Source organism: Eubalaena glacialis, chromosome 1 (assembly GCF_028564815.1).
Source record: "Eubalaena glacialis isolate mEubGla1 chromosome 1, mEubGla1.1.hap2.+ XY, whole genome shotgun sequence".
Classification (NCBI taxonomy): domain Eukaryota; kingdom Metazoa; phylum Chordata; class Mammalia; order Artiodactyla; family Balaenidae; genus Eubalaena; species Eubalaena glacialis.
Genome location: NC_083716.1, coordinates 108962203 through 108981464, shown reverse-complemented (window position 1 = coordinate 108981464; position 19262 = coordinate 108962203).

The window sequence follows — 19262 nt, the reverse complement described above, 5'->3', positions numbered from 1 at the left end:
TAAGTGGTGTCATATGATATTTGTCTTTCTCTGTCTGCTTTACTTCACTTAGTATGATAATCTCTAGGTCCATCCATGTTGCTGCAAATGGAATTATTTCATTCTTTTTAATGGCTGAGTAATATTCCATTATATGTATATATATATATATATATATATATATATATATACACACACACACACACACACCACAACTTCTTTATCCATTCATCTATCAATGGACATTTGAGTTACTTCCATGTCTTGGATATTGTAAATAGTGCTGCAGAGAACATTGGGAGTGCATATATCTTTTCAAATTATGGTTTTCTCCAGGTATATGCCCAGAAGTGGGATTGGTGGATCATATGGTAATTCTATTTTTAGTTTTTTAAGGAACCTCCATACTGTTCTCCATAGTGATTGTACCAATTTACATTCCCAACAACAGTGTAAAAGTGTTCCCTTTTCCCCAAACCCTTTCCAGCATTTATTGTTTGTAGACATTTTGATGATGGCCATTCTGACTGCTGTGAGGTGATACCTCATTGTAGTTTTGATTTGCATTTCTCTAATAATAAGTAATATTGAGCTTCTTTTCATGTGCTTTTTGGCCATCTGTATGTCTTCTTTGGAGAAATGTCTATTTACTTCTTCTGCTCATTTTTGGATTGGGTTGCTTGTTTTTTTGATATTGAGCTCATGAGCTGTTTGTATATATTGGAGATTAATCCCTTGTAAGTCACATTGTTTCCAAATATTTTCTCTCATTCTGTTGTTTGTCTTTTCGGTTTGTCAATGGTTTCCTTTGCTGTGCAAAAGCTTTTAAGTTTAATTAGGTCCCATTTATTTATTTTGTTTTTATTTTCATTACTCTAGGTGGTGGATGCAAAAGGATATTGCTGCAGTGTATGTCAGAGTGTTCTGCCTGTGATTTCCCCTAAGAGTTTTATAGTATCTGATCTTACATTTTAGATCTTTAATCCATCTTGAGTTTATTTTTCTGTATGGTGTTAGAGAATCTTCTAATTTCATTCTTTCACATGTAGGTATACAGTTTTCCCAGCACTACTTATGGAAGAGACTGTCTTTTCTCCACTGTATATTCTTGCCTCCTTTGTCATAGATTAATTGACCATAGGTGCATGGGTTTATTTCTGGGCTTTCTATCCTGTTCCATTGATCTATATTTCTGTTTTTGTGCCAGTACCATACTGTTTTGATGACTGTAGCTTTGTAGTATAGTCTGAAGTCAGGGGGTCTGATTCCTCCAGCTCCATTTTTCTTTCTCAGGACTGCTTTGGATATTTGGGGTCTTTTGTGTCTCCATACAAATTTTAAGAATTTTTTTGTTCTAGATGTGCAAAAAATTCCATTGGTAATATGATAAGGATTGCATTGAATCTGTAAATTGCCTTGGGTATTGTAGCCATTTTGACAATATTGATTCTTCCAGTTAAGAACATGGTATATATTTCCATCTGTTTGTGTCATCTTCGATTTCTTTCATCAGTGTCTTATAGTTTTAGGAGCACAGGTCTTTTGCCTCCTTAGGTAGGTTTATTCCTAGGTATTTTATTCTTTTTGATGAATGGTAAATGGGACTGTTTCCTTATTTTCTTTTTCTGATCTTTCATTGTGAGTGTATAGAAATGCAAGAGATTTCTGTGCATTAATTTTATATCCTGAAACTTTACTGAATTCATTGATGAGTTCTAGTAGTTTTCTGGTAGCATCTTTATGATTTTCTAAGTATAGTATCATGTCATCTGCAAAAAGTGACAGTTTAACTTCTTTTCCAATTTGGATTCCTTTTATTTCCTTTTCTTCTCTGACTGCCATGGCTAAGACTTCCAAAACTATGTTGAATAAAAGTGTTGAGAGAAGACATTCTTGTCTTGTTGCTGGTCTTAGGGAAAATGCTTTCAGTTTTTCACCATTGAGCATGACGTTAGTTGCATATGGCCTTTATTCTGTTGAGCTAGGTTCCCTTTATGCCCAGTTTCTGGAGAGTTTTAAATCATAAATGGGTGTTGAATTTGTCAAAACCTTTTTCTGCACCTATTGAGATGATCATATGGGTTTTATTCTTCAATTTGTTAATGCAGTGTATCACACTGATTGACTTGCAGATATTGAAAAATTCTTGCATCCCTGGGATAGGTCCCACTTGATCATGGTGTATGATCCTTTTAATGCATTGTTGGATTTGGTTTGCCAGTATTTTGTTGAGGATTTTTGCATCTATATTCATCTGTGATATTGGCCTGTAACTTTCTTTTTTTGTGGTATCTTTGTCTAGTTTTGGTATCAGGGTGATGGTGGCCTCATAGAATGAGTTTGGGAGTGTTCCTTCCTCTGCAGTTTTTTAGAATAGTTTCAGAAGGATAGGTGTTTAAATGTTTGTTAGAATTCGCCTGTGAAGCAATCTGGCCTTGGAGTTTTGTTTGTTGGGAGTTTTTAAATCATAGTTTCAATTTCAGTATTTGTGATTGGTTTGTTAATATTTTCTATTTCTTCCTGGTTCAGTCTTGGGAGATTTTACCTTTCTAAGAATTTGTCCATTTTTTCTATATTGTCCATTTTATTGGCATATAGTTGCTTTTAGTAGTCTCTTAAGATCCTTTATATTCCTGTGGTGTCCACTGTAACTTCTTTATCATTTCTCATTTTACTGATTTGAACCCTCTCCCTGTTTTTCTTGATTCATCTTGCTATAGGTTTATCAATTTTGTTTAGCTTTCCAAAGAACCAGCTTTTAGTTTCATTGCTCTTTGCTATTGTTTGTTTTCATCTCTATTTCATTTATTTCTGCTCTGATCTTTATGATTTCTTTCCTTCTACTAACTTTCAGTTTTGTTTGTTCTTCTTTCTCTAGTTGCTTTAGGTGTAAGGTTAGGTTGTTTATTTGAGATTTTTCTTGCTTCCTGAGGTAAGATTTTATTGCTATAAATTTCCCTCTTAGAACTGCTTTTGCTGCATCCCCTGCATTTTGGATCACTGTTCATTTGTTTTCATTTGTCTCTAGGTAGTTTTTTATTTCCTCTTTGATTTCTTCAGTGATCCATTGGTTGTTTAGTAGCATATTGTTTAGCCTCCACATGTTTGTGTTTTGTACAGTTTTTTTCTTGTAGTTTATTTCTAATTTCATAGCATTGTGGTCAGAAAAGATGCTTGATATGATTTCAATTTTCTTAAATTTACCGAGGCTTGCTTTATTGCCCCACCTGTGGTCAATCCTCGAGAATGTTCCATGTGCACTTGAAAAGAATGTGTATTCTTCTGCTTTTGTATGGAGTGCCCTATAAATATCAATTAAGTCCATCTGGTATAATGTGTTATTTAAGGCTTGTGCTTCCTTATTGATTTTCTGTCTGGATAGTCTGTCCATTGATGAAAGTGGGGCATTAAAGTCCCCCACTATTATTGTGTTACTGTCATTTTCTCCTTTTATGGCTGTTAGTGTTTGCCTTATATATTGAGGTGCTCCTACGTTGGGTACATATATATTTACAATTGTTATATCTTCTTCTTGGAATAACCCTGTGATCATTATGTAGTGTCCTTCTTTGTCTCTTGTAACAGTCTTTATTTTAAAGTCTATTTTGTCTGATATGAGAATTGCTACTCCAACTTTCTTTTGATTTCCACTTGCATGGAATACCTTTTTTCCATCCCCTCACTTTCAGTCTGTATTTGTCACTAGATCTGAAGTGGGTCTCTTACAGACAGCATATATATGAGTCTTGTTTTTGTATCCATTCAGCCTGTCCATGTCATTTGGTTGGGGCATTGAATCCGTTTACATTTAAGGTAATTATAGATATGTATGTTCTTATTGCCATTTTGTTAATTGTTTTGGATTTGTTTTTGTAGGTCTTTTTTTCTTCCCCTCCTCTTTTGTTCTCTTCTCTTGTGATTTGATGACTAACTTTAATGTTGTGTTTGGATTCCTTTTTCCTTTTGTGTGTGTGTATCTATTGTAGATATTTGGTTGTGGTTACCATGAGGTTTTGATATAGCACTCTCTATATATACAATATTGTTTTAAGTTGCTGTTCTTTTAATTTCAAATGCACTTCTAATATCCTGAATTTGTACCCTCCTCTTCTCACAATTGCTGGTTTTGATATCATATTTGTGTGTGGATGACATTTACTGTATGTTTTCCTCTACTGGTGAGCTTTTCCATTCTTAATTTTCTTGTTTCTAGTTGTGACTTTTTCTTTTCCACCTAGAGAAGTTCCTTTAGCATTTGTTGTAAAGCTGGTTTGGTGGTGCTGAATTCTCTTAGTTGTTGCTTGTCTGTAAAACTTTTGATTTTTCCATTGATTGTGAACAAGAGCCTTGCTGGGTCCTTCTACTGGGCCATCTTGTCTCCAACCTCCTTCCTGTTGTTTTCTACCAGGACACCTCGTTTCTCTCCTGGGGGTTCTAGCCATGAGTCCTGTCATTCCTGTAAGAGACAGTCCTGCCAGCCTTCCTTAATTGTTATTTGTCTTGCACTCACCTGAGCTGTCCTTCCCATGGTCCTAGATCGGACATCCATTGTAGTGGCTACATGTCAAGCAGCAAGGACTGTGCCCTCTTGCTCAGAATGCAGAAGAAGTGCTTCATATTTTTTTAGATGAATTGATATTATGGTATTTAAATTTAAATGTATATATTTAGATGAGAGAAATTGAGAGGTACAAACTTCCAGTAACAAAATAAATGAGTCACAGGGATGAAATGTACAGCATGAGGAATATAGTCAATAATAATGTAATATCTTTGTATGGTGACACATAGCAACTGGACCTACTGTGATGATCATTTTGCAATGTACAGAAATATCAAATCACCAAGTGGTGCACCAGGAACAAATATAGTGTTGTAGGTCAATTATACTTCAAAAACAAATAAACAAACAAACAAAAACAAGTTCATAGTGAAAGATCAGATTTGTAGTTGACAGAGGTGGGGTGTGGGAAAGTGAGAATTGGATCAAGGTGGTCAAAAGTTACAAACTTCCAGTTATAAGCTAAATAAGTACTAACAAAATGTACAGCATGATTAATATAATTAACAGTGTGTATATTACATAAGAAAGTTGTTAAGAGAATAAATCCTGAGTTCTCATCACAAGGAATAAATTTTTTCCTTTTATTTTGTATCTATATGAGATGATGTATGTTAACTAAACTTGTGGAAATCATTGCATGATGTCTGTAAGTCAAATTATTATGCTATATACCTCAATCTTACACAGTGCTGTATGTCAATTATATCTCAATAAAACTGGAAGAAAAAATTAAGAATGATATAATGATTTTGTTTAAGAATGTCAACATAGGCTAACAATTACATCCTTGGGAATTATTTTTAATTGGGGTGACACATATTACATATTAACTTAAGATTTATGAGTGAGTCACATTTTTTTCAGAATTCTTTGGTAGCACGGCTGAGGTGACCAGTTCAGAGGCAGGTACTCAGCTGGTTCTTCTGTAGAGCACTGTGTGCTGGACTGACTCAAGGAACATTTCAGGGCGTGAAGGAACAGCTGTCCTAGGACAATGTCAAACAGGAAGAGGCTGTTTTGAGGAAAAGGCCATATGCAGAACCAAAGCCAAGCCAGTCATCTCAGGGGAACACTGAGGGTCCTGGCTCAGCCTGACAGGCAGTGTGTGTGGCCCTGGCAGGCATCCCCACGAGTCCTGAGGTTGGCAGCAATCTGACCTCAACCTGTGTTCCTCCCTGTGGTGGGGATGCCTTGGGGCTCAGCTGGGATTTGTCCAAACAGAACTTTTTCTGATACCTACAAAATTCTCCACATCTACAGGGCCATGACCTTAGAATATCCATTGTCTAAGACTGAAAGCAGTTTGCTTTGATGATGTTTGGAAGACCTGGAAATTGACTCCCTTAATACTGCCCATTCCTGGACCCCACCTTAGAGTTTGTTGTGGCTGATAACTCTGTGACCCAAGTCAACAGGCCTCACAACATGGGTACCCTCCTGCTTATCCCTCTTCTTTCCACTCTCCCTTTCTTCCCTAAACACTTTGCCTGTCATGACTATCATTATGATTATCTCTGTGCATTAAATGTCAGCTCCCTTCTGCTTATTTGACTTCACTGCCTTCACTTGGCAAAGCCCCTGCTGAAGTAGGTGACGTAGGTGAGGCCCACCACCCACCTACTGGCCTCGCATGCACAGGCAGAGGACCAAGCACCCAGGCTGCCATCTGGCTTCACAACCACAGCCCTTCCTCAAGGGCCCTCTATGCCACATGCCACACACCTGTTCCCTGGGCCTCATGTGCCCATGCCTCTTGACCACTTCTGCACGCCCTTCATCTCTTCAAGCCCCCAGCACCTCCCCTTCCTTCCTTGAGTTGATGACCTTGCCCATTTGTGAGGAAATGAAAACAATCATGTGGGGGCTTCCACAAATAATGAGCTCTGCGCCCCAGGGCGTGCTGCCTTCCTCCAGCTGTTTGGGGGAATTCCTGCTCTTCACCTGCTGCCAGATCCCACAGTTCTCCTCTGCAGAATTTATTTTTCAGTCTCCACTGGATTATTATTATCGGTTTCCAAATACGCTGCCCTTTCTTCTCTCATTAAGACTCTTACGGGGCCATACATTGCAGCTGGCTCCCTCCTCTTCCTTTGCTCCTGTGACAGCAAACTTTGAAAATGTTGTCTACATTTGCTGTCCTAGTCTCACTGTAACTTCTCTTCTCTTTTCTCTTGACCCCAGTCAAACATGTCTCCCACAATCCACAGACACAGTTGCCTCCAAAGTTGCGATGACCTCTCAGTATCCACCCTCATGAGAGATCCTGTGATACCCCTTGTTCTCTCCTAACCTGGCTTGACAGGAACGACAATGTGTCCTGGAGGCAACCTCTCTCCTCCTTAAAACACATTCCCTGTCCGGCTCTACTAGGTTCTCCTTCTATCCATGACGGCACTTCCTCTCAGTCTCGTCCATGGACCCCTTTATCTTCCACCCCCCAAACGCTGGACTCAGTTCTGGCCACTACACTCTCTAGACTTATTTTGAGTTGTCTTCTCTAAACTCATTCTCTAAATGGCAACTACACCCAACCACTCCTGGGCTTCTCTGCAGACATGGAAGCTTAATATCCAGCTGCCTCTCTTACCTCTACTCTACTGAGATATGACAGGTGTCTCAAACTAAACATTGATCATGATTCTATCCTTCCCCAATCTTCCTCATTTTCATAAATAAAAATAAAATTCCATTTTCTCAGTTTCTAAGGCCACACATCTTAGAACCTGCCTGATTCTTTGCTTTCTCTTATACCCTACAGCCAGCTGTATTTCAAAGCTTCTAAATCTGGCCAGTTCCCATCAACTCCACCACTGCCCCTAAATCTAGCCAGTATTTCCCTTTCGTGTCACCTCCAAGTTGTCCTCTTTGTTTCCAGTCTTGCTCCAACCCTGAGCATCTATTCTCCACAGAGGATTCCCACCTCACTCAGCAGAAGTCAAAGTCTTGCAGTGGCCTACGTATCTTACAGATATGGCCACTGTGTCCTCTGTGATCTCACCCCTATCACTCTTCTCCTTGCCCACATTGCTCAAACCACACTGTCTTCCTTAGTTTCCCTTGGACATGTCTAGCAAGCTTGTGCCTCAGGGCCTTTGCACTTCCACCTCCTTCTTCCAGTGATTCTCTTCACACAGATCATTGTGGGCTTGGTCCTGCTTCCTCACCTTTATTGAGTTTTTGTAAAATGTCCCCTTCCCAGTGCAAAATTGAACACCCGGTCTCACTTTTGCTTTATTTTTCCCATAGCACTTTATACCACCCAACATTTTACTTATTCATTATTTTGAGCTGTTTAGTTGTTTAATGCTTAATTTCAAGTCAATTCATATAGTTTAAAGTGCTAAATCAGTCTGGAATTCTTACTTAAAAAACAGCACCTTTATCCCATCTCTTTGTCTCACAGAAAACATTTTTCATCATTTGCTGCTTTTTAATTTTATTTCTTGTTTCCTGAGTGATGTTACCTGTGTTTCTGCTCCTTTTGTGGTTTTGTCCTCTTTTGCCTGAGCCCTAAAGTCTCTCCATTTGTCTCATGTTTGAAGAGGCAATGAAGTCCTCAAGTTCAGTAATTTGGTGCCAAATTTCATAAGGGATATTGGTCTGTAGTTTTATTTTCTTGCAGTGTCTTTATCTGGCTTGGATATCAGAGTAATGTTGACCTCATAGAATGAGTAAGGAAATATTTCCTCTTCAGGTTTTGGAATAGTTTGATAAGTATTGGTGTTAACTTTTCTTTAAACGTTTGGTAAAATTCACCAGTTTGGAAGAGTTCCTTCCTTTTCAAAAATTTGGAAGAGTTTGAGAAGCAGTCACATTAATTCTTCTTTAAATGTTTGGTAGAATTCACCAGTGAAACCACCTGGTCTTGGGCTTCTCTTTTTTGGGAGATTTTTGATTACAGATTCAATCGCATTACTAGTTATGTGTCTATTCAGATTTTCTATTTCTTCCTGATTCAGTGTTGGTAGGATGTATTTTTTTTCCCAAAGGAATTCCTTTATTTTTATTATTTATTTATTTATTTTTGGCTGCGTTGGGTCTTCATTTCTGTGCAAGGGCTTTCTCTAGTTACGGCAAGCGGGGGCCACTCTTCATTGCGGTGTGTGGGCCTCTCACTATCGCGGCCTCTCTTGTTGTGGAGCACAAGCTCCAGACGCGCAGGCTCAGTAGTTGTGGCTCACGGGCCTAGTTGCTCCGTGGCATGTGAGATCCTCCCAGACCAGGGCTCGAACCCGTGTCCCCTGCATTGACAGGCAGACTCTCAACCACTGCGCCACCAGGGAAGCCCCCAGGATGTATGTTTTGAGGTCCATTTTCTCCAGGTTGTCCACTATGCTGTATAATTGTTTATAGTAGTCTCCTGTGATTCTATGTGTTTCTAGGTGTTATAATACCTCCTTTTTCATTTGTATTTATTTGACCTCTCTCTTTCTTTTATTATTCTAGTTAAAGGTTTGTCAATTTTGTTTCTTTTCAAAAAACCAAATCTTAGTTTTTATTGATCTTTTTAATGGTTTTCTAGTCTATTTCATTTAGTTATGCTCTAATCATTGTTATTTTCTTACTATGCTAACTCTGGGATTAGTTTGCTTGTCCAGTTCCTTGAGGTGTAAATAGTTAGGTTGTTTATTTGAGATCTTTCTTTTTTCTTAATGTAGGCATTTATTGCTATAAACTTCCCTCTCAGAACTATTTTTGCTGTATCCCATAGATTTTGGTATGCTGTATTTCCATTTTTGTTTGTCTAGATTTCTTCTTAAACATCTTTATTGGAGTATAATTGCTTTACAATGGTGTGTTAGTTTCTGTTTATAACAAAGTGAATCAGCTATACATATACATATACATATATCACATTATCTCCTCCCTCTTGCATCTCCCTCCCATCCTCCCTATTCCACCCCTCTAAGTGGTCACAAAGCATTCAGCTGATCTCCCTGTGCTATGTGGCTTCTTCCCACTAGCTATCTTTTTACATTTGGTAGTGTATATATGTCCATGCCACTCTCAAACATTGTCCCAGGTTACCCTTCCCCCTCCCCATGTCCTCAAGTCCATTCTCTACGTCTGCATCTTTATTCCTGTCCCAATCCTAGGCTCTTCAGAATCATTTTTTTTTTTTTTAGATTCCATATATATGAGTTAGCTTATGGTATTTGTTTTTCTCTTTCTGACTTACTTCAGCCTGTATGACAGACTCTAGGTCCATCCACCTCACTACAAATAACTCAATTTCGTTTCTTTTTATGGCTGAGTAATATTCCATTGTATATATGTGCCACATCTTCCTTATCCATTCATCTGTCGATGGACACTTAGGTTGCCTCCATGTCCTGGCTATTGTAAATAGAGCTGCAATGAATATTGTGGTACATAACTCTTTCTGAATTGTGGTTATCTCTGGGTATATGCCCAGCAGTGGAATTGCTGTGTCATATTTAGTTCTATTTTTAGTTTTTTAAAGAACCTCCATACTCTTCTCCATAGTAGCTATATCAATTTACAGTCCCACCAACAGTGCAAGAGGGTTGCCTTTTCTCCACACCCTCTCCAGCAATTATTTTTTATAGTTTTTTATGATGGCCATTCTGACCGGTGTGAGATGATATATCATTGTAGTTTTGATTTGCATTTCTCTAATGATTAATGATGTTGAGCATTCTTTCATGTGTCTGTTGGCAATCTGCATATCTTCTTTGGAGAAATGTCTATTTAGGTCTTCTGCCCATTTTTGGATTGGGGTGTTTGTCTTTTTGATATTGAGCTGCATGAGCTGCTTGTAAAATTTGGGGATTAATCCTATGTCAGTTGCTTCATTTGCAAATATTTTCTCCCATTCTCAGGGTTGTTTTTTCCTGTTGTTTATGATTTCCTTTGCTGTGCAAAAGCTTTTAAGTTTCATTAGGTCCCATTTGTTTATTTTTGTTTTTATTTCCATTTCTCTAGGAGGTGGGTCAAAAAGGATCTTGCTGTGATTTATGTAAGAGAATGTTCTGCCTATGTTTTCCTCTAAGAGTTTTATAGTGTCTGGCCTTACATTTAGGTCTTTAATCCATTTTGAGTTTATTTTTGTGTATGGTGTTAGGGAGTGTTCTAATTTCATTCTTTTACATGTAGCTGTCCACTTTTCCCAGCACCACTTATTGAAGAGGCTCTCTTTCCTCAATTGTATATTATTGCGTCCTTTATCAAAGATAAGGTGACCATATGTGCGTGGGTTTATCTCTGAGCTTTCTATCCTGTTCCAATGATCTATATTTCCGTTTCTGTGCCAGTACCATACTGTCTTGATTACTGTAGCTTTGTAGTATAGTCTGAAGTCAGGGAGCCTGATTCTTCAAGCTCTGTTTTTCTTTCTCAAGATTGCTTTGGCTATTCGGGGTCTTTTGTGTTTCCATACAAATTGTGAAATTTTTTGTTCTAGTTCTGTGAAAAATGCCATTGGTAGTTTGATAGGGATGGCACTGAATCTGTAGATTGCTTTGGGTAGTATAGTCATTTTCACAATGTTGATTTTTCCAATCCAAGAACATGGTATATCTCTCCATCTGTTTGTATCACCTTTAATTTCTTTCATCAGTGTCTTATAGTTTTCTGCATACAGGTCTTTTGTCTCCTTAGGTAGGTTTATTCCTAGGTATTTTATTCTTTTTGTTGCAATGGTAAATGGGAGTGTTTCCTTAATTTCTCTTTCAGATTTTTCATCACTGGTGTATAGGAATGCAAGAGATTTCTGTGCATTAATTTTGTAACCTGCTACTCTATGAAATTCATTGATTAGCTCTAGTAGTGTTCTGGTAGCATCTTCAGGATTTTCTATGTATAATATCATGTCATTTGCAAGCAGTGGCAGTTTTACTTCTTCTTTTCCATCTGGATTCCTTTTATTGCCTTTTCTTCTCTGATTGCTGTGGCTAAAACTTCCAAAACTATGTTGAATAATAGTGGTGAGAGTGGACAACCTTATCTTTTTCCTGATCTTAGAGGAAAAGTTTTTAGTTTTTCACCATTGAGAACGATGCAGGCTGTGGGTTTGTCATAGGTAGTCTTTATTATGTTGAGGTAAGTTCCCTCTATGCCTACTTTCTGCAGGGCTTTTATCATAAATGGGTGTTGAATTTTGTCAAAAGCTTTTTCTGCATCTATTGAGATGATCATATGGTTTTTATCCTTCAGTTTGTTAATATGGTGTATCACATTGATTGATTTGCATACATTGAAGAATCCTTGCATTCTGGGGATAAACCCCACTTGTTCATGGTGTATGATCCTTTTATTGTGCTGTTGGATTCTGTTTGCTAGTATTTTGTTGAGAATTTTTGCATCTATGTTCATCAGTGATATTGGCCTGTAGTTTTCTTTTTTTGTGACATCTTTGTCTGATTTTGGTATCAGGGTGATGGTGGCCTCGTAGAATGAGTTTGGGAGTGTTCCTCCCTCTGCTGTATTTTGGAAGAGTTTGAGAAGGATAGGTGTTAGCTCTTCTCTAAATGTTTGTTAGAATTCGCCTGTGAAGCCATCTGGTCCTGGGCTTTTGTTTGTTGGAAGATTTTTAATCACAGTCTCAATTTCAGTGCTTGTGATTGGTCTGTTTATATTTTCTATTTCTTCCTGGTTCAGTCTCAGAAGGTTGTGCTTTTCTAAGAATTTGTCCATTTCTTCCATGTTGTCCATTTTTTTGGCATATAGTTGCTTCTAGTAATCTCTCATGATTCTTTGTAATTCTGCAGTGTCAGTTGTTACTTCTCCTTTTTCATATCTAATTCTATTGGTTTGAGTCTTCTCCCTCTTTTTCTTGATGAGTCTGGCTAATGGTTTATCAATTTTGTTTATCTTCTCAAGGACCAGCTTTTAGTTTTATTGATCTGTGCTATTGTTTCCTTCATTTCTTCTTCATTTATTTGTAATCTGATCTTTATGATTGCTTTCCTTCTGCTAACTTTGGGGGTTTTTTGTTCTTCTTTCTCTAATTGCTTTAGGTGTAAGGTTAGGTTGTTTATCTGAGATGTTTCCTGTTTCTTGAGGTAGGATTGTATTGCTATAAACTTCCCTCTTAGAACTGCTTTTGCTGCATCACATAGGTTTTGGGTCATCGTGTTTTCATTGTCATTTGTTTCTAGGTTTCTTTCTTTTTGATTTCCTCTCTGATTTCTTCAATGATCTCTTGCTTATTTTGTAGTGTATTGTTTAGCTTCCATTTTTTTGTATTTTTTATAGGTTTTTTTCCTGTACTTGATATCTAGTCTCATAACGTTGTGGTCAGAAAAGATACTTGATATGATTTCAATTTTCTTAAATTTACCAAGGCTTTATTTGTGATCCAAGGTATGATCTATCCTGGAGATTGTTCCATGAGCACTTGAGAAGAAAGTGTAATCTGCTGTTTGTGGATGGAATGTCCTATAAATATCACTTAAGTCCATCTTGATTATTGTATCATTTAAAGCTTGTGTTTCCTTCTCTATCTGCATTTTGGATGATCTGCCTATTGGTGAAATTGGGGTGATAAAGTCCCCTACTATGATTGTGTTATTGTCGATTTCCCCTTTTATGGCTGTTAGTATTTGCCATATGTATTGAGGTGCTCCTATGTTGGGCGCATAAATATTTACAATTGTTCTATCTTCTTTTTGGATTGATCCCTTGATCATTATGTAGTATCCTTCTTTGTCTCTTGTAATAGTCTTTATTTTAAAGTCTATTTTTTCTGATATGAGAATTGCTACTCCAGCTTTCTTTTGATTTCCATTTGCATGGAATATCTTTTTCCATCCCCTCACTTTCAGTCTGTATGTGTCCCTAGGTCTGAAGTGGGTCTCTGGTACACAGCATATATACAGGTGTTGTTTTTGTATCCATTCAGCCAGTCTATGTCTTTTGGTTGCAGCATTTAATCCATTTACATTTAAGGTAACTATCGATATGTATGTTCCTATTACCGTTTTCTTAATTGTTTTGGGTTTGTTATTGTAGGTCTTTTCCTTCTTTTGTGTTTCCTGCCTAGAGAAGTTCCTTTAGCATTTATTGTAAAGCTGGTTTGGTGGTGCTGAATTCTCTTAGCTTTTGCTTGTCTGTAAAGATTTTAATTTCTCCATCGAATCTGAGTGAGATCCTTCTGGATAGAGTAATCTTGCTTGTAGATTTTCCCCTTTCATCATTTTAAATATGTGCTGTCACTCCCTTGTGGCTTGAAGAGTTTCTGCTGAAAGATCAGCTTTTAACTTTATGGGGTTTCCCTTGTATGTTAATTGTTGCTTTTCCCTTGCTGCTTTTAATATTTTTTCTTTGTATTTAATTTTTGATAGTTTGATTAATATGTGTCTTGGCATGTTTCTCCTTGGATTTATCCTGTATGGGACTCTCTGCACTTCCTGGACTTGATTAACTATTTTCTTACTCATATTAGGGAAGTTTTCAACTATAATCTCTTTGAATATTTTCTCAATCCCTTTCTTTTTCTCTTCTTCTGGGACCCCTATAATTCGAATGTTTGTGCATTTGATGTTGTCCCAGAAGTCTCTAAGACTGTCCTCAATTCTTTTCATTCTTTTGTTCTTTATTCTGCTCTGCAGTAGTTATTTCCCTTATTTTATCTTCCAGGTCACTTATCCGTTCTTCTGCCTCAGTTATTCTGCTATTGATTCCTTCTAGAGAATTTTAAATTTCATTTATTATGTTGTTCATCATTGTTTGTTTGCTCTTTAGTTCTTCTAGGTCCTTGTTAAATGTTTCTTGCATTTTCTCCATTCTATTTCCACGATTTTGGAACATGTTTACTATCATTTCCTACTTCACTATCCTTTCCTATCATTCACTACTCTGAATTCTTTTTCAGGTAGACTGCCTATTTCTTCTTCATTTGTTTGGGCTGGTGGGTTTATAGATTGCTCCTTCATCTGCTGTGTGTTTCTCTGTCTTCTCATTTTGCTTAACTTACTGTGTTTGGGGTCTCCTTTTCACAGGCTGCAGGTTTGTAGTTCCTGTTGTTTTTGGTGTCTGCCCCCAGTGGGTAAGGTTGGTTCACTGGGTTGTGTAGGCTTCCTGATGGAGGGGACTGGTGCCTGTGCTCTGGTGGATGAGGCTCGATCTTGTCTTTCTGGTGGGCAGTACTGAGTCCGGTGGTGTGTTTTGGAGTTCTGTGACCTTATTATGATTTTAGTCAGCCTCTCTGCTAATGAGTGGTGTTGTGTTCCTGTCTTGGTAGTTTTTTGCCATAGGGTGTCCAGCACTGTATCTTGCTGGTCGTTGAGTGTAGCTGGATCTTAGTGCTGATATGGAGATCTCTGGGAGAGCTTTCGCCATTTGATATTACATGGAGCCAGGAGGTCTCTGGTGGACCAATGTCCTGAACTCGGCTTTCCCTCTTCTGAGGCTCAGGTCTGACACCCGGCCAGAGCATGAAAACCCTGTCAGCCACAGAGCTCAGAAGTAAAGGGAGAAAGAAAGAACGAATGAAAGAAAGAAAGAAAGAAAGAAAGAAAGAAAGAAAGAAAGAAAGAAAGAAAGAAAGAAAGAAAGAGAGAGAGAGAAAGAGAGAGAGAAAGAGAGAGAGAAAAAGAAAGAAAGGGAAAGAAAGAAAATAAAACAAAGTAAAATAAAGTTATTAAAATAAAAAATAAAAAATTATTAAAAATAAAAATTTAAATGTAATTTAAAAAAGAAAGGAAAAAAAGAGAGCAACCAAATGAAAAAAACCACCAATGATAACAAGCACTAAAAACTATACTAAAAAATAATAATAACTGGACTGACAGAACTCTAGGACAAATGGTAAAAGCAAAGCTATACAGACAAAATCACAGAAAGAAGCATACACATACACACTCACAAAAAGAGAAAAAGGAAAAAAATTATATATATATATAAAAAAAGGAAGATAACAAACAAATCAATAAACAAATCTACCAATGACAATAAACTCTAATTGCTAAACTCAGATAAACATAAAACCAAAAACAAATTAGATGCAGAAAGCAAACTCCAAGTCTACAGTTGCTCCCAAAGTCCACCACCTCAATTTTGGGATGATTCGTCATCTATTCATGTATTCCAGAGATGCAGGGTACATCAAGTTGATTGTGGAGATTTAATCTGCTGCTCCTGAGGCTGCTGGGAGGAATTTCCCTTTCTCTTCTTTGTTCGCAGAGCTGCTGGGGTTCAGCTTTGGATTTTGCCCCGCCTCTGTGTGTACATCACCTGAGGGCGTCTGTTCCCTGCCCAGACATGATGGGGTTAAAATAGTAGCTGATTATGGGGCTTGGGCTCACTCAGGCCGGGGGGGAGGTAGGGGTATGGAATGCAGTGTGAGCCTGTGGTGGCAGAGGCTGGTGTGACATTGCAACAGCCTGAGGTGTGCCGTGTGTTCTCCTGGGATAGTTGTCCGTGGATCATGGGACCCTGGCAGTGGCATGCTGCACAGGCTCCTGGGAGGGGAAGTGTGAATAGTGACCTGTGCTTGCACACAGGATTCTTGGTGGCTGCAGCAGCAGCCTTAGCGTTTCATGCCCATCTCTGGTGTCCATGCTGATACCCCCAGCTCTCACCATTCTCTGGAGCTCATTTAGGCAGTGTTCTGAATCCCCTCTCCTCGCACACCCAGAAAAAATGGTCCTTTGCCTCTTAGGCAGTTCCAGACATTTTCCTGGACTCCCTCCTGGCTAGCTGTGGTGCACTAGCCCCATTCAGGCTGTGTTCACACAGCCAACCCCAGTCCTCTCCCTGGGATGTGACCTCTGAATCCCGAGCCTCAGCTCCCAGCTCCCATTCACCCCAGTGGGTGAGCAGACAAATGTCTCAGGCTGGTGATTGCTGTTCGGCACCAATCCTCTTTGTGGGGATCTCTTCGCTTTGCCCTCTGCACCCCTATTGCTGTGCTCTCCTGTGTGGCTCTGAAGCTTTCCCCCTGCCACCCTCGTCTCCACCAGTGAAGGGGCTTTCTAGTGTGTGGAAACTTTTCCTCCTTCACAGCTCCCTCCCAGAGGTGCAGGTCCTGTCTCTATTCTTTTGTCTCTGTTTTTTCTTTTTTCTTTTGCCCTACCCAGGTACATTGGGGAGTTTCTTGCCTTTTGGGTTGTCTGAGGTCTTCTGCCAGCATTCAGTAGGTGTTCTGTAGGAGTTGTTCTACATGTAGGTGTATTTCTGATGTATTTGTGGGGAGGAAGATGATCTCCACATCTTACTCCTCCATCATCTTGAAGGTCTGTCTAGATATTTTTTGATTTCCCTTTTGATTTCTTCTTTGACCCACTGATTCTTCAGGAGCATGTGGTTTCATTTCCATATATTTGTGAGTTGTCCAGCTTTCTTCTTGTTATTGATGTCTAGTTTCACACCATTGTAATTGTAAAAGATCATTGATGTGATTTCTTTCTTCTTAAATTTCTTAAGACTCATTTTGTGACTTAACGTATGATCTATCCTGGAGAATGCTCAGTGTGTGCTTGAGAAGAATGTGCATTTTGCTGCTATTGGATGGAATGTTCTGTATATGACTGTTAGGACTATTTATTTTAAAGTGTAGTTTAAACCCAATATTTCTTCATTGATTTTCTGTCTGGATGATCTTTCTTTACATAAGGCATTGAAATCCACTGATCTGTTAATAGTTGCTTAATATAGTTAGGTGCTCTGATGTAGGATGTACGTATATTCACAATTGTAAAAGCTATCAATGAATTGACTCCTTTATTATTATATAGTGACTTTTTTGGTCTCTTAACAGTTTTTGACTTAAAGTCTATTTTTTCTGACATAAAAATCTACTTCTGCTCTCTTTTGGTTTTCATTTGCATGGAATATCTTTTTCCATCACTCCACTTTGAGCCTATGTGTGTCCTGTGACAGCATATAGTTGGGGCTTGTTTTTTTTCATTTGTTTGTTTTTCTTTTCTTTTTTTTAAAATCCATTCAGCCACTCTGTGCCCTTTGATTGGAGAATTTAACCCATTTACATTTAAAGTAATTGTTGATAGGTAAGGACTTACTATTGCTGTCTTGTTTATTGTTGTTTTCTGGCTATTTTGTAGTTCCTTTGTATCTTTCTTGTTGTCTTCCTTTGTAAATTGATAATCTTCTGTAGTGGTATGTTTTCATTCTCTTCTCTTTATCTTGTGTGTATATGCTATAGGTTTTTGTAGTGTGGTTACCCTGAAGCCTTAATAAAATATCTTATAACAGTCTATTTTAACTAATGACTCAACTTTAATTGCATACAAAAAATCTATTGTTTTACTTCACACTACATTTAATGTTTTTGGTGTCACAATGTACATCTTTTAATCTTGTGTTTTCATTAACAAGTTACTGTAACTATAGTTATTTTAATACTTTCATGTTTTAACATTTATACTAGGGTTAAGTGATTCACACATCACCGTTACAGTGTTAGAGTATTCTGAATTTGACTGTATACTTACCAATGAATTTTATACTTTCCTTTTTTCTTGTTATTAATTAGCATGTTTTCATTTCAGCTTGAAGAATTTTCTTCAGCATTTCTTGTAAGGCTGGTCTAGTGGTAATGAACTCCCTCAGCTTCTGTTTGTTTGGGAAAGTCTTTATCTTTCCTTCATTTCTGAAGGACAGCTTTGCTAGGTAAAGTGTTTTTGGTTGGCAGGTTTTTTTCTTTCAGCACTTTGAATATATCATCCCATTCTCTTGTGAATTGTAAGGTTTCTACTGAGAAATCCACTGATAGCCTTGTGGGGGATTCCTTTTATGAGAGAAATTTATTTTCTCTTGCTGCTTTTAAAATTCTCTTTGTCTTTTTTTAAAAATTTTAATAATTTATTTGTGCATATATCCAATATATTATCATTTTTTTCACACACACACACACACACACACTGTATTTTATTTTTACAAGAGATAAATAGACTGACACCAAGCATTGTACATGGATGACCACAACAAAAGCAACAATGATTGCAATTACCAAACATGAAACACACTCATACTATGTCATAATATTGACATTCAGTCCAGTAATCCTCCACTGTAACAGCTCCTTTACTTTGCAGTGAAAATTGATTTGTATATTCTTTCCCTCTGCGTCCTTGTGGGATTTTTTCTTTTTTTAAATTCAAACAGAAAGTCACAAAAGTTATACTCATCCTCATCAGTTCACTCAGTCCCATGTAATTAATTTTTTTTCATCTTGATCTTTTGTTAGCACTTTTATGAGCGCATCAGTTTTTCATTAGAGTTCTGAAAACGCTTATTCATTCAGTTCAGCAGTACAGTCAGTTACCAGAAACCTGTACTTGTCAGAGTCTTTTCCATGAATTTCCTGAAGATGAAACCCTTTTATAGGAACATATTTACAAAAGCATCAGAGTACACCCAGAACTGTCTGTAAATGACAAAAGACTTAAAAATGACCAAGGTTAAAGATTTGATGAAAGTTCATAATAATGCAGTTGACAAGAAAATTAGTTACTTCTGAGATATAACTTTTAAAGTAATAACTAGGATTATGACTTATAACATTATACCAGAACATATAAGATTTTTAGAAATTTCATGTAATGTCTGAAACATTTATATTAACATATTTCCATACAAATAACCCAATGAAAGTTTAGTATTAGTTGTTTTGTTTGTTTGTTTGTTTTTTTATACTGCAGGTTCTTATTAGTCATCAATTTTATACACATCAGTGTATACATGTCAATCCCAATCACCCAATTCAACACACCACCATCCCCACCCCACCGCAGTT